Genomic DNA, 16,928 nt, shown 5'->3' with positions numbered 1-16,928 from the left:
ATACTAGTTGAAGGAATGAATGAATTAAAGCATTTTGAATGCTAGCCATGACATATAACTTAAATGCAAAGTTATTTGACTGTAAATATACTTGCACAATTTTAGAGAAGAAAGATGAAAAAGATCTCAAACTTTTCCCCATGATATCGGAAACAAATAAATACAATTCTCTTGAAAGCAAGCAAGCAAACAAAACTAACAACAACACTAGTATTTTCCCCTCTATTGTATCTTTCTCCCTTATGACCTTTCCATTTGCCAGCCCTATCACCCACTTCAATCAATGGTGCTTAGGGTTTCAGAATGATTTCCTTCTTTTTCATCCCGTGGAAATCCCAAGGATCTCTTTTTTTTCTGCCCTCTGTTTTGTGTTGCCTTTACTCTCTTCCATGTCGTCATCATGCAAGTCTGGATTTCTATCAAAGATTCAAAATTGGCCTTTTTTTCTAGACTAAAATCCCTACTTCAAGTACCTCATTCAACATATTATTCTACTCCTCAAAATGTTTATTGACTCCAAAAACATAAAATGGGACTCATTCAATTTGTTTCAACGTCTTTAACCAGTAGATATTATTCCTCCCAAATTTGTTTTCCTTACTATCCAGTTATTCTGCACATATATATATTCATTCTTGCCACTCTAATTTTTTGGAGGTACTTAGTAATTAGGAATATGTTGAAATAATTACCTAGGAAATCAGCATAGTATTGAAAAGGAACAGAAAAAAAATGGTCAAACTAATTTACTCTCCTTAAATTCTCAGAATTTTTTATTAAGTGTTTTGGAATTTTTAAATAGCCTCAATATTACAAATCATACCATTTTTCTCCACCAGGCTATTTGGAGGCTGAGACCCAATCTACCTCTTAAATAGCACATTGACCATATTTCAGCTAAGGCTTATTTTGACATTACGGCAATAGGTATATTAATATATGTTAATTATCATTATAGTTATATCACATGATAAGCTCCTTAATTATAGGCAGTATTTATAGAGTGTAAGAATGATTTACGCTTCCAAAAACAGAAGAGGAGTGAACACTTCCAAACTCATTTTATGAGACCAGTATTACCCTGATGCCAAAACCATACAAGGATTCTACAAGAAAAGAAAAATTACAGGCCAATATCCCTGATGAACATAGATGCAAAAATCCTGAACAAAATATTAGTGAACAAAATTCAGCAATACGTTAAAAGGATCATAGAACATAATCAAGTGGGATTTATTTCAAGGTTGCAAGAATGGCTCAACATTTACAAATCAATCAATGTGATACACCACATTAACAAAATGAAGACTAAAAAAATCATATGATCATTTCAATAGATGCAGAAAAGCATTCGACAAAATTCAACATCCACTTATGATAAAAACTCTTAACAAAGTGGGTATAGAGGGAACATACCTCAGCATAATAAAGGCCATATATGACAAGCCCATAGCTAACATCATATTCAATGGAGAAAGGCTGAAAGCTTCTCTGGTAAGATCAGGAAGAAGACAAGGATGCCCAATCTCACCACTTTTACTCAACATAGTATTGGAAGTCCTAGCCAGAGAAATCAGGCAAGAAAAAGAAATAAAAGGCATCTAAAGCAGAAAGGAAGAAGTAAAACTGTCGCCATTTGCAGATGACAGACTATTATATATAGAAAACCCAAAAGACTTCACCAAAAAACTGGTAGAACTAGTAAATAAATTCACTAAAGTTGCAGGATACCAAATCAATGTACCAGAATCTGTTGTGTTTCTGTATGCTAATAACAAACTATCAGAAAGAGAAATGAAGAAAATAATCCCATAATTGCATCAAAAAGAATAAAATATCTAGGAATAAATTTAACTAAGGAAGTGAAAACTATACTATACGCTGAAAACTATAAGACATTGATGAAGGAAATTGAAGAAGACACAAATAAATGGAAAGATATCCCATGCTCATGGATTGGAAGAATGAATATTGTTAAAATGTTCATACTACTCAAAACAATCTACAGATTCAATGCAATCTCTATCAAAATTCCAAAGGCATTTTTCACAGAAATAGAACAAATAATCCTAAAACTTATATGGAACCCAAAAGATCTTGAATAGCCAAAACAATCTTGAGAAAGAAGAGCGAAGCTGAAGGCATCATGCTCCCTGATTTCATACTATATACTACATACTACATACATACTACACACTACATACTACATATGTACTACATACTACACACAAAGCTATAGTAATCAAAACAGCACGGTATTGGCATAAAAACAGACACATAGGTCAATGGAATAGAACAGAGAGCCCAGAAATAAACCCACGTGTATATGGTCAACTAACTTACAACAAAGGAGCCAAGAATATACAATGGGGAAAGGATAATCTCTTCAATAAATGGTGTTGGGAAAACTGGACGGCCACATGCAAAAGAATGAAACTGGACCACTATCTTACAACATACACAAAAATTAACTCAAAATGGATTGAAGACTTGAATGTAAAACCTGAAACCATAAAAATCCTGGAAGAAAACATAGGCTGTAAGCTTTTTGACATTGTTCTTAGCAATGATGTGTTTGGATTCGACACCAAAAGCAAAGGCAACAAAAGCAAAGATAAACAAGTGTGGTTATATCAAACCGAAGAGCTTCTGCACTGCAAAGGAAATCATCAACAAAATGAAAAGGCAACCTACCGAATGGGAGAAAATACTTGCAAATCATATATCTGATAAAGGGTTAATATCCAAAGTATATAAGGAACTCATACAACTCAACAGCGAAAAAAACCAAACAATCCAATTAAACAATGGCAGAGGATCTGAAAGCACATTTTTTCCCAAGAAGATATATAGATGGTCGATACCGTGGTCGGTACATGAAAAGATGCTCAACATCATTAATCATCAGGGAAATGCACACCTAAACCACAATGAGCTATCACCTCCCACCTGTTAGAATGAATATTATTAAAAAGACAAGAGATAACAAGTGTTGACAAGGATGGGGAGAAAAGGGAACCCTTGTGCACTGTTGCTGGGAATGTAAATTGGTTCAGCCACTATGGAAAACTATGGCGGTTCCTCAAAAAATTAAAAATAGAACTACCATATGATCCAGCAATTCCATTTCTGGGTATTTATGTAAAGAAAACGAAAACACTACCTCAAAAAATATCTGCACCCTCATGTTCATTGCATCATTATTTACAACAGCCAAAACATGGAAACAACCTAAGTGTCCATCGACAGATGAATAGATAAAGAAAATGTGAGATGAATAGATAGATACCACACACATACACACACAATTAAATATTATTTAGCCATAAAAAACAGGAAAACTTGTCATTTGCGACAATATGGATGGACCTTGAGGGTGTTATGCTGAGTGAAATAAGTCAGCCAGAGAAAGACAAACACTGTATGACCTCACTTATATGTGGAATCTGAAACTAATGAACAAAACCAAGCTCATAAATATAGAGAACAGATTGGTCATTGCCAGAGGCAGGGGGTGGGGGTGGGTGAAATGAGTGAAGAGGATCAAAAGGTACAAACTTCCATTTATAAAATTAATAAGTCAGAGGGCTATAATGTAGAGCATGGGGACTATGGATAATAACATTGTTTGGTGCATTTGAAAGTTGCTAAGAGAGTAAATCTTAAAAGTTCTCATCACAAGAAAGAAATTATTTTGGTAACCATGTATGGTTAGGATGCTAACTACACTTATTGTGGTGATCAGTCTGCAATATAGTTGGCCCTCCATATCCTTGGGTTCTGCATCCTTGGAGTCAATCAACGTCAGATTTCAGGGTCTACAATGGTTGTGTCTGTACTGAACATGGATAAATGGATAAACATTTTTTCTTGTCATTATTCTCTAAACAATACAGTATAACAACTATTTACATAGCATTTACATTGTATTAGGTATTATAAGTAATCTAGAGATGAATTAAAGTATATAGGAGGATGTGCATAAGTTATATGCAAATACCACATTCTTTTATATAAGGGACTTGAGCATCCTTGGATTTGGTATGTGGGGGGGCTAGAACCAATCCCCTGTGGATATCATGGGACAACTGTATGTATAAATATTAAATCGTTATATTGTATACTTGAAACTAATATTATATGTCAATTATTCTATTTTTAAAAAAAGAGGCCAGCCCAGTGGCGTAGTGGTTAAGTTCACGTGCTCCACTTCGGCAGCCTGGGGTTTGCTGATTCAGATCCCAGCGCAGTCCTACACACTGCTCATCAAGCCACGTTGTGGCAGTGTCCCACATACGAAGTAGAGGAAGATTGGTACAGATGTTAGCTCAGGATCAATCTTCCTCACCCAAAAAAAAAGAAAAAAGAAAAAGAATCATTTATGCTTATGTATGTCAGAAGTTGAATGTAGTTTGGAATATATTGTAATTTGAATCAGAGCTCATGTTTGGAGTTGAAAATTATTTTGCAATGAATACTTTTACTGTGAGCGGTGAGGACTTTTAGATCCTCTATCACTATAGAAATCTATCCGGAGGTCCACACCACAATACAAACTTCTCTAAAATAATCAATCAATATTTCAGTAACTAAATGCCATTGGAAAGACCTAAGGGTGGACCTACCTAAAAAATATTTGTAGAGAAAAATTTTAAGATGTTCCCAAAGAATTAATACATATCAGATTCAATGACCACTCTAAATTGTACAGAAGGAGACAGTAAAAAAAAAAAATCTATTGCATGAATGTATCAAAATTTTACATATGGATTTAACAATAACTTCATTCTCTTCAAAAGAAGCACTATTCAGATTTACAGTCTTCAGATTTACCAGTGAAAGGAAAATAAAGAAGTTCATCTTCTCTGGGTAATACATTTTTATAATAAGTTTTTAGTCCCTTAGGTAACAAAATTGTGTTCAAGTCTAACATAAATTTTTAATTAAAAAAATAATAGGTGGAAACTTTTTGTACTTTCAAGCCCCTATAATGATGCTTTGTAAACAAAGTACTATAACAGATGTAGACTGTTTTATTGCCTAAGGGTTATTTTTTACCTACTACTGTACAAATATGCTGCCAAGTAGCAACTATATGCGAGTAGAAGCAAAATTAAATGTCTACGATTGCCATTAGCAATTGTGAAACATTATTAATCTGTCTAGAGGAAACTAATGGACATGATTAGAGACACCAAAATCTTCATCTTATGGAAATCAATAGCCCGGATGTATTTCCATCAGATAATGAATTACAGATGCGTGAGCTGAAGATTGTATAGGCTTAGTATGTATTCTGCCCACACCTATCAATTTTATGTCTCTATTTCTCAATCTGGTTTATACCAATATTATATCATAGCTATCTCTTTATTTTCAAAAAGGATAGTTATTTAGATACTTCATAAAAGAGATAGGAAAGTAAATCTACGTTTTGTTTCCTTAGGGTTTATAAACCACATTAGCAACAAGGAATTATAGTTAATTTATATCAAATGAGATGATGGGCAAATGAAAACTTTTTCCTTTTTAAAACAGCCAGTTTCTGTTTACATGTGTGCAGTTATATTAGCTCAAAGTAAAAGATTTATCATTATGATGCACTGTAGATTATTTACATATACATATAAAAAAAATGGAACCAGGGCATATTTTGAGAATGTCATAATAAACAGTGTTGCATAAGAGCACGAAATAGATTCGCTGTGTCTAGTCCCATTTGTACATATGGATTTAACTTAAATCCAAATAGGAACTTGAATACATTAAACTTTTATGCAACTGTCTTTGATTAAATATCTATTGGAGTCTGGTTAATTGAGATTAGAACTTAATTGAAAATCTTTTATAGTATGCATATTTTATGTCAGAAGAGACATACACTAAAAATTCACTGTAAAACACTTCACATTAAGAGAATTCTGGAAAAGAATGGGGGAAGGGGAGAGGGCAGCTTGGACTCCATTCAAGGATATTCAATTACAGAAGAATGAAAAGTCTATTGTAGGGAATGACTTACATGGTTTTATCTATAAGGTGGTTTTAAAGTAGGATTCCAGTGTACTTCCGTCCAAGAACAGTAAACATCTACTAGCTCTGGCATTCCCAGGGGAAGATGGATACCTGAAAGACACTGAAGTGAACTAAAGTTTCTCATATAGATTCCAGTACGGAAAGTTTGTCTTCATATATTGCAAAGTGTTGGCTTTAATAATGTAAAATCTCTGTACCTATGGCTCTTGGGTAAGAATGTTTTTGTGCTGAAATCCAAGAGCTGAGTGTAGTGGCTGCAGAGTAGGAGAGAGATTGGAAGTGGGTTAATTAAAGCACAATCCGCTATCCTGGCAGAGTAAGTGACGTGGGCATGACATCATGATGTTTAGACCCATGTGCTGAGAGTTACTCTCTGTCTTATCTCAAAGGTAACTTAAAAAGCTACCTATAAAGAGGCAGTGGGTCATAGTTGAAGGAGTCCAGGGATGGGGCAAAAATCCATGTGCAGTTCTTAGTTACTAACTGTGCTTCCAGAATTTTCTTTCACTGGACGTCAGTTGTCTCTTCTGTTAAATGGTCGTAAGACAACTTGCCCCGCCCATATGGTGCTGTTCTCAAATAAAAGGTGGGGCTGCTTTTGATAGCTTTAACAAGTATCAAGTAATAAGCAAATAAGATAAGAATTGTCATGATAGAGTCCTGAACATAGAGGAATAGCAAATATTGTTGGTTAATGCAAATAATGACTATTTGTAATACATTTGTAATTCCAAGGATCTAGTTACCTTCGGCTGATACTCTCAGCCCTATGACACGTAATTCTGTTTGCTGACATACGAAAGAACCAGTCTTTACAGACACATGTCTGTTTCTGCCACATGAAACAATCTGTGCTTAATGTAAGGGAGCCCCTACTGCCGGTACCTACCATGGAAAGAACTAAATCAGCATAAAATTTCCCCATGAACGCCTTGGAGAGAAGCTAACAAGCGTGTGCAGGGGAACATTCCGCATCCCCCGAGCACTAGTGATGTTATTCGCGGTGCCATCAGCCTTGTGTGCTAACATGATGATAGCTGTCTATCAACTCCCATGATTTACAATTTTGATTCGAAACACTGTAGTAGGAAAACGTCTCCCACATGTGTCCTCTGGCAAACTATCTGCAAAATTCTGATAGTAGAGCTAACCTGGGAGGAGGGGCTATGACCATTTCCTCAATGACCCATAGTCCTGGGCTCTCAGTCCTCTTTTATCCTTGAGAATCGCTGTCAGAATATTTTAGGTGGAATGGCTAAGCAGAAAATCAGGACTAGGTTCAATATCTCTTATATTGTTTTCTGCACTATAAAATGCGATTAATGTATATACAATAAATTCACATTGTTAACTCATTTCTCGCCTCTATCCCTGACCCACACATGTTTAATAACTTTATTCTTTCTGCTTATATATGTGCTCTAATCATAAAAAAAAGGCTGACTACACTTAGATCTTACAATCTTCTCTCATTGCTGTGGATCTAACTTATTTACAACCAAACATTTGAAGCATGGACTATACCCTTGATGCCTCCACTTTCTTAGAATCTTCTCAGTTTCTCCTTACAGCACCGTCACTAGCCTGTAAGGCCTTTATGCCAGTGAAAAACAGTGTATTCCATAAAAATATGTGCTGTCATCTGCCAGAAAATTGTCATGATGGTTGTACAAATCTACAATCCCTATGATGTAGATGATGCCCCTTGGATTTGGGCAGTGCACAACCTGGACAAATGCAAACTGTGATGCTGAATGTACGAAGAAAAGGAGAGGAATCAGAGACAACTCTTTTGCTTGAAACCTGACTGACTGAGAGAAAAGTAGGGCATTGACAGGGATACAGTAGTCAGGAAGAGCTGTTTGGAGATTGGGAGATAATGACTTCAACTTTGGATAAGTTATGTTTGAAAAGTATTAGAATATCAGGTAGGCAAGTCCAGTATGCTGAATAAAGCTCCAAGGCGGAATGTCAGGATTAAAGGTAAAGATTTTAAATATATCTGCATTAGGTAATATTTAAAGCAAATGGAGCAGAAAAAGAATTAGCTCAAAAGAGAGATTAAAGACAAAGAAAGAAACTTGAGAGGGCTGTTTTATCAAACAAGGGAGGCGATAACAAGATTTTAAGGAGAGGACTCCTGCATACAGTTGCAATGTTGTGTACTGCACAACTCTGTGGGGCGCTATCCATATCTTAGTCATCATGGATTCTCCAGAAGATGGCAGTGGAATGTCTTGAGGGAAGGAGTCCTCTCTCTAATTCACAGAAAGAAATAACAGACTAGCAATGGCAACTCTAAAAAGTTGCCAAGCCATATTGATTTTATCTTTCAAAATTTTTCTTGACTCTATTCTCAAATAATCTTAAAGTAAAACTCTGATTAGGCCATACTCCATGAGCAACCCTTTAAAGACTCCTTAGTGGATTTCCATAAACTAATAAATAGAACCTGAACTCTACACTGACATTCAGGACCGCCCACAGTATTATCCCTTAAGAATAATACCTTCCAGCCCAAACGACTTCTTACTCTCTACCAAAAATATTCTATACTTTCCTGATTTGCAGACTTTGTCCATCCTCCAGCAGAGTGTATTATTATAACTATTTTACAGATGATATAACTGAAGTTTAAGTGCAGTAATTTGTCCAAGTTATAAATTTCTAAAGTCCATGTTCTTTGTCTCTAGGATATGCCACTCAAATTAATCAAGAGTCTGTATATTACTCATATTTGTATACATTACCTACAATATTGTGTATATTTGTTAGATCAGTTGTTTTATATGAGCTAACATGTTTAAAACTTGAAATATATGTGTAACCATTAAATATTTAAATATTATTACTATTATTCTGATTATTCAGTTGTCAGCTTATTTCAAAATATACATCTCTGGGCAAGGAAAAGAAAACGATCTGTGTTGTAATTTTCAGACATAAAGTATCCCATAGTTCTACAAAGAAAAAATGATGAGTCTTTATGAAAATACCCCTTCATTGTTCATGTCAATGCCAATTAAAGTTTTCAATATGCAGAATCAGTTCTCATTTGTCATTGTGTGTGGTGATGGGTTGTAATTAGTATTTTGGTGGTGAACATGATGTAGTCCATGCAGAAATAGAAGTACAATGATGTACACCTGAAATTTTTACAATGTTATAAACCAATGTTACTGCAATAAACAAAAAATTTAAAAAAAAAAGGAATAAATTAGTTGCTGCAAAAAAAAAAAAAAAATGATCCGCAATGGAGCAGCAGGAACTCTCATTCATTGCTGGTGGAAATGCAACCACAGGCCCTCCAGGACCAGTCCAACTGACCCCATCTCTTATCAACAGAGTGACTAAGAACTGTCTTTCAGAAAATCTGCAAAGTCATGTAGCCAGGGCATGTGGAAAAGAAGAAATCTTGACCTGAATTGACTGTGGACCCCAAGATCCTCCTCCCCAGAACCTAAGGACTGGGACACGACCAGAACTTGAAAGTCAGACTCTCATCAGAAGTGAGGGGTCCCTCATTCAGGAAGATTCAGTGTTAAAATTCCTTTCCCACCTCATCATAAATGTTTAGAACCCTGTCATAAATGTTTAAAACTTTACCATAAAGTTTGAAGCCCACCAATCAAAACCTGTCCCGCCAGTGTTTCTGAGTGCCAGCCTGTTCTCCCTAACCCCTTAAATTTCACCCCAAATCCTGAATCAGAGAGACAGATCTGAGGGTACATGCCCCCTGTCTCCCTGCAGATTAATCTCACAGAATAAAGCTAATCTCTTTTCCCAAAGGCTGATGCCATAATTAATTGGCTTGTTTAGGCACATCGGGCAAGTGAATCCCAATTTTGTGCAGTAACAGAAATGCTAAACGGTATAGCCACCTTGGAAGACAGTTTGCCAGTTTCTTACAAAGCTTAACATACTCTTATCATATGATCCAGCAACTGCACTCTTAGATATTTACCCAGGGAGTTCAAAACTTATGTCCAGATAAAAACCTGCACATGGAGGTTTACAGCAGCTTTATTCGTAACTGCCCCAAATTAGAGCCACCAGGATATCAACATAGGTGAGTGGATAAATAAACTGCGATACATCTGACAATGATATATTATTGATCAATAAAAAGAAATGAGCTATCAAGCCATGAAATGATGTGGAAGAAGTTCAAATGCATATTGCTACATGAAAGAAGTCAGTCTGAAAATGGTACATATTATATGATTCCAACTATATAACATTCTAGAAAAGGCAAAACTATAAAGAGTAAAAAGGTCAGTGGTCACCAGGGATTGGGAGGGAAGTAGGGGAGCACAGGGGATTCTAAGGCAGTAAAACAATTCTTTATGATGCCATAGTGATAGATATATGACACTATGCGTTTAGCAAAGCCCATAGAACTACACAACACAAATAGTGAACCCTAACGAAAACTACGGACTTTTGTTAATAATCATTTATCAGATTGGTTCATCAACTGTAACAAATGCACCATGTCATGTAAGATGTTAATAACAGGAGAAACGGTGGTGGAGGACAGGGAGGGAGTATACGGGAACTCTGTACTTTCTGTCCATTTTTTCTGTAAACCTAAAACTGCTCTAAGAGATAAAGTCTATCAACTTTTAAAATTTCAATATTCAAATTAATGTGTATGTGACATAATAAGAAATACATATTTGACCTCTGCTCCCAGTTTCTGGCACAGAGCTTCTAAAACGCTTGTAACATCCTGAGTGATAGGGGTGAAGGAGCATCTTTTGTTATAACGTTTGGTCCTAGTTGTTGGTTCCTGGCACAGAGTTTCTAAAACTTTTGGAATTTCCTGAGTGATAGGAGTGAGAGGAGCATTTTTTGTTCTTCATAATAAGCCCCTTTCAACCACAGCTGAGTTTATGCTAATGGGGTGACTCTTGGAGGGTGGGCTGGTTGCCAGAGGAACCAACCATGTGATTAAAGTGTTGGAACTTTCAGTCCCACACTCCCACCCAGCTCTGGGGAGGCGAGAAGGGCTGGATTGAATTAATGACCAATGGCCAATGATTTAATCAGTCATGCCCATGTGGAACCTCCATAAAAACTCCCAGAAAATGGGATTTGCAGAATTTCTGGATTGGTGAATACATCAAGGTGCTGGGAGGGTGGTGCACCTGGCGAGGGCAGGGAAGCTCCATGTCCCTCTTCTCTCATACTTGCCCTATGCATCTCTCCCGTTTGGCTATTCCCGAGTTGTATGTATCCTTTATAATGAACCAGTAATAGCAAGTAGAGCACTTTCTTGAGTTCTATGAGCCATTCTTACAAATTATTGAACCCAAGCAAGGGGTCAGGGGAAGTCCCAATTTATACCTGGTTTGTCAGAAGTATGGGAGGCCCATGATGCTGGCCTGGTGGTGTAGTGGTTAAGTTCACACACTCTGCTTCGGCAGACCGGGGTTCGCAGGTTCAGATCCCGGGCGCAGACCTATGCACTGCTTGTTAAGCCATGCTGTGGCAGGCGTCCCACATATAAAGTGGAGGAAGATGGGCACAGATGTTAGCAGGGCCAATCTTCCTCAGCAAAAAGAGGAGGATTGGCAACAGATGTTAGCTCAGGGCTTATCTTCCTCACACACACACACAAAAAAGTATGGGAGGCCCAGACTTGCAATTGGTGTCTGAAGTGGGGGCGGTTTTCTGGGACTGAGATTTAACCTGTGGGGTCTGTGCTAACTCTGGGTAGTTAGTGTCAGAGGTGTTGTGAGTAGAGCAAGGAACAGTTTTCTTTTAGTATATAATAAAAATCCATGAAATAGTAACATTCTTACAGAACAAAGTCCTGATGACAATGATGTTTGCAATAGCGAGGGCCTTGCTCCAACTACTTTGCCAGTACCCTCTCCTACATCCCTGCCAAATGAATGTTTCCTTTATTCCCCTGCCAACAGAAGCAAACACTCTCTCTTTAATATAGACCCACTTTCCCCTGAGCCTCCAGATCTCCTCAAGATCCTCCTCCCGAATTTACTGCACTTACCAAAGTTCATCTTCAAAGAGCTTACTGAATTATCAAAAGTTTCCCAGAGGCCATGGTACACAGATGATGGCAGAAAACTGATGTTAAACACAATTGCTTTGTTAATCAGCACTTTACTGCCTTATTTTAATTTTCTCTTTCTTACTGCTTTAAAGCTTTTAAACCACACTTAGTTCTTTTCTTTACATCTTTGTATTGCTGATGGCAAACATTTTTAGAAAATAAAAGTACAAAGATTTCTTTATAGAGACCATTATACCCCAAGTTCATTAAACCATAGAACAATTAGTTCCTCTGCAATAATTTATAGTTAATTGTTTTACATTGTTTCTAACCAGTAGATACATTTCTTTTATTTAGCAGTGATATGTGTTTGTCTTGCTTTCCTGGGAGATGTGCGTTGCCCAGTTTGTTCTATCTGCTGTGTCCCTAACGAGAATCTTTCTCCCCATCTTAGACACAATTTTCTAAGCAAGTTTTCTTTCAAATCCCAGACATGGATTTAAATCATTAAGACAAAGGAGATAATTTCACTTTTTCTACTGCGAGTTGAAAATATGACAAATGATTTTCAATCACTTTGGAGTATTTAATCATATAGGGAAGAGCCTTGTGTTTGTAATGACAAAATCACCCATGAGTCTTACACAAACAAAAATTATTTTGCATCATCAAGTATTCACCCTGCTCACTGATGTCACTGATGCATGGCTGCACAGGACATTTGGTTGAGTTCATTTAAAACTAATGGCAATGGAAGAAAAAGAGAAGGCATCATGCCTGTCCTAGTGAGTCATACACAAAGCACAGAGTACTTATCGGTTGTCGGATATTTCTGGACATAGATGAACTACGGAGAGGCCCAATAGGATAGGAGAAAGAGTAATAACTTTGAAAGACACAATTCTCCTTCCAGGGTGCGAATTCCAGCTTTGGCTATTAGTTGCTATGAAGCTTGAGAAAGTGATAGTTCCTTGATCCTACTCTCCTCATCTCAAAAATGCAGAAAATATCATTTTTCACACAATGGTTTGGAAATATTGTGTAACTCATTTGACTAGCTAAAAGCGTGTTCTGGGACCCACATTTCCAACATGGGTGTGTGTGTGGAGGGGGTGGTTTCCCCATACCAACAGGCAATTCTCTGGACACTAGCTAGATGTCCTACAATTCCTCTCAATTCTGACACTATCTACCAGGAGATAGCATCAGATTCCACAGCTTAAGGGCTCAGTCCTACAAGACTCTCCAGCCCCTTCAGATGCCAATTGAAAGCCCAGGTTGTTACCTTTACTTCTGACCAACTGCAGAGGTCCCACAACCCCCTTCTTGGGTTCAATTAATTTGCTAGAGCAGCTCAGAGAACTCAGAAAACCCGTTTACTCACTAGATTACCAGTTTATTATGAAAGGATATAATTCAGGAACAGCCAGATGGAAGAGATGTATACGACACAGGATATATCGGGAAAGGGTCCGGAGCTTCCATGCCGTCTCCAGGCACACTGCCCTCTCCTAAATCTCCATGTATTCACCAACCCAAAAGCTCTTCAAACCCTGTTCTTTTGGGTCTTTATGGAGCCTTGGAGACAGAGACAATATTGATTAAATCATTGGCCATTCTCCTGTTGCTCTTTCCCAACCACCCACAGGTTAGGGGGTAGGATTGAAAGTTTCAACCCTCTAATCACATGGTTGGCTCCACTGGCAACTAGCCCCCATCCTTAAATGCTTTCCAAAAGTCACCTCATTAACACAACATAAGAGACACCTTTAAACTCTCATCACCCAGGAAATTCCAAGGGATTTGGGAGCTGTATCAGGAACTCTGGTGGAAGATCAAACATATACAAAAGAAATATATATTTAGTCATAGAAATATATTGATTTGGTTATAAGAAATATATATATTTCTTATAAATCACAGTATTGCAGTAGCCTACATAAGTACTTAATAAATGATAGTATTAATAGTAGCAGAAATAATGGTTTGACCAATATTCTTATTTTCCTGAAACTTAAATTCCCCACTGGATTTCTCCACTTCTATTCCTTTTAGGATCTTCTCACCATCAGCAGTTTTAAGAACCACATCCCGATGGGTAAGATTCAATTCATCGGTACCAGTCTAAAAATTTATTTTGGCATTCGTGGTTCTGTAATTCACAAATTTGACAAGACTGTTTCATCCATTAGTATGAGAAGAGTTGCTCCAAAAGTTTATTAGCAATTATCTGAGATGCTGCTTTCTTTTTTAAAATGTGCTCTAAATATGACACCTCAATTTAAAACAGTGCCCCTTAAACTGGAGTTTGAGGATAGAGTAAACAAATAAAATGTCACTATATTTGCAAGTTAATGTTTTAGGTCTTCCTCAAGTTTCTCTACTCCTGATAAAGTCCTATCTCAATAATTATTATATAACAGCTTTTACATCTCCGAATTCACCTTAGTTTCATAAATATATATGTACACACATATATATAACTTCCTTAATTATTGTGATAAAAATGGACACAGTATCACAGGTACATACACATAAAAGTCTTCTATGCTATCTGTAATGAATCATTAATCATATTGATGTTGCATAACAAATTTTATTTAATCTTTCTGCTTGAAGCATAACTTTCTTCTCAAGGACAAGACTCTTAAATCCCTTTTCCTTCATGCTGAGCCGCAAAAAGCACAGATACTATATTCATACAGTTCTTGCCCAGAAGTCTGGCTCTCTCTCATTTACTGGTTGTCTGATGTTAACAAGTTACTGAAAGTGTATGAAACTCAGCTTTATACTTGGAGAGTTGTATGAAGATCAAAGGAGATAATGTACTTATGGTACCAGGCATATTCAATGTACTTAATTCACGATGCTGGTTATTATTATATTTTGGTTGGTTTAATCTCTAGATTTATTATACATGTTAATACTCACCTTGACATTAGGAAGACTATGTCCACTGAAAAGGAATCATAAGATAAACAAAAAGTGCTACTTGATGGTGTAAGCCATTTGGTAGGCAGGAGTCTTAAGATGACTCCCTAATATTCCCATCTCCTGGTTAGTCATCCAACTCTAGTCTAGGGACTGCAGGGACTTTGCAGTTGTAATTGAAGCCCTCAGTCAGTTGACTTTAAAATGTGGAAATTAACCATAACGTGCCTAATTTAATCACACACAGCTTGTAAGAGGTTGACGAGCAAGCCACATGGGAAGTCAGGGCAAGTCAAAGACTGAGAAAGATTTGATACAGCACTGCTGACTTTGAAGATGGAGGCAACATTAAAGATGGAGGGGGCTGTGAGCCAAGAAGGTGGGAAGCCTTTGGAAGTCAGTAGTAATCCCTGGCCAACAGCCAGCAAGAAAATGGGAACCTCGGTTCTACAACCACCAGGAACTGGATTCTGCCAGCACCTGACTGAATGAGTCTTCCCCATACCTCCAGATAAGAGCCCAGGCTAGTTAAAATCTTAATTTTGGCTTATGAGACCCTCTGAGAGGACCCAAGATTCTGGATTTCTGACCTATAGAATTGTGATCTAATAAACAGGTACTATAAGTCATTAAATGTATGGTAATTTTGTTATAAAGCAATGGAAAATGAATACAGTCATGTTCTTTTCAGTTCTGATGCTTTTCATGATGTAGTTTCTGGCTTATTATAAGTGTTCAACAAATGTCTATCCATGAAATGTTGAAATACTTCTTGAATGTCTGTACTTATCTTGTAAGAAAAGATATTTGAAATATAAAAAACTATTTGTCAAGGCTCCTACTGATGAAAATGAAGAAGAATAAAAATTTAAGGAGGGCGGAGTCAAGATGGCGGCGTAAGCAGACTCGGAACTCACCTCCTCCCGTGGACACAGCCAATTTACAACTACTCGTGGAAAAATTACCCCTGAGACAGAACTGAAAACTGGATGAGAGGAACTCCTGCAACAACGGACAATCCTAACTGAGGTGGAAGAGGCAGAGACTCCCTTCTGGAGAGGAAAAACGCCACCTTCACAAGCCGCCAGCGTCACGGCCGCCGGGAGCAGCTCACAGTTATGCAGCCTCCCTGGAGGCGCGGGGTCCTGAGCCGGGGAGCGCCCCCGCTGTGGGCATTTTGTGGACCCAGCACAATCGACACCAGCGGCATAATATCTGACTGTGCCTGCTGCTAAAACACTGGGGAGCACCCCCAGAAACCCGGTTCACAAAGAAACTAAAACCGGCTCTTAAAGGGCCCACGCGCAAACTCACCCGTTTCAGAAAGCATCCTAAAATCACCAGAAAGAAAGGTGCACAGTGCTTCGGTGACAAGAGACTCACCTAATAGGCCCTGAGTGCATCTCGGTGAGGGGTGAGACCTCTCCAGGGACTGGGACATTGGCGGCGGCCATTGTTGTGGCCTGGTGTGGGCGTGCTGACACAGATGCCATTGGAGTTCTCCCTGAGGCCTGCTAGCCCAGGGTCTGCTCCACCCGCTAGAGCACCGATTTAATCCAGCTCAGCCAGGGCAGGCAGCCCACCCTAGAGACTGGCCCCACCCAACAACAAGCCCTCAGGCAACGTGTGGGCCTGCATAGATTGGTGACTGGATTCTCTGCAGCCTGGCAACTGAGCTGACTTCAGTGGGGCAGGGTGTGCACAAGGAGAGGGTGGAGAGTGTGGGGCAGTGGCGGAGTGTGTGGGGCTCCCGCCGTGGAGAGACTGGGTCCGCTTGGGGAGGTTGGGGCGCTCACACGGGCGCTCACACGGGGCAGGACCGTGTTGACTGTGTGTGTGGACCTGTGGGCAACAGGGCTTGTCAGCTGCAGAAGACTTGTGCTTCTCAAAGACCCACATAGGAGGTTTGCCCCACCTTCCAAAGCCTGAAACAATTGGGTGCTCC

At 38.2% G+C, this 16,928-nt stretch overlaps 1 long non-coding RNA gene across 2 annotated transcripts in view; it reads right to left on the bottom strand.

Annotated features, from left to right (window-relative positions):
- LOC147913322 (uncharacterized) overlaps window positions 1–16,684 on the bottom strand; it is a 127,053-nt gene extending 110,369 nt beyond the window's left edge. For both annotated transcript variants that reach the window (XR_015548869.1, XR_015548870.1), the window contains exon 1: window positions 16,367–16,684. This is a non-coding gene — a long non-coding RNA (uncharacterized LOC147913322). The remainder of the gene's footprint in view (window positions 1–16,366) is intronic.
- Between the last annotated feature and the right edge of the window lie 244 nt (window positions 16,685–16,928).

This window comes from Ceratotherium simum, chromosome 28 (assembly GCF_057802395.1).
Source record: "Ceratotherium simum simum isolate JZ-2026a chromosome 28, ASM5780239v1, whole genome shotgun sequence".
In the NCBI taxonomy this organism is placed as follows: domain Eukaryota; kingdom Metazoa; phylum Chordata; class Mammalia; order Perissodactyla; family Rhinocerotidae; genus Ceratotherium; species Ceratotherium simum.
Note: the sequence above shows the minus strand (reverse complement) of the source record. Positions and strands in the feature narration are given on the sequence as shown.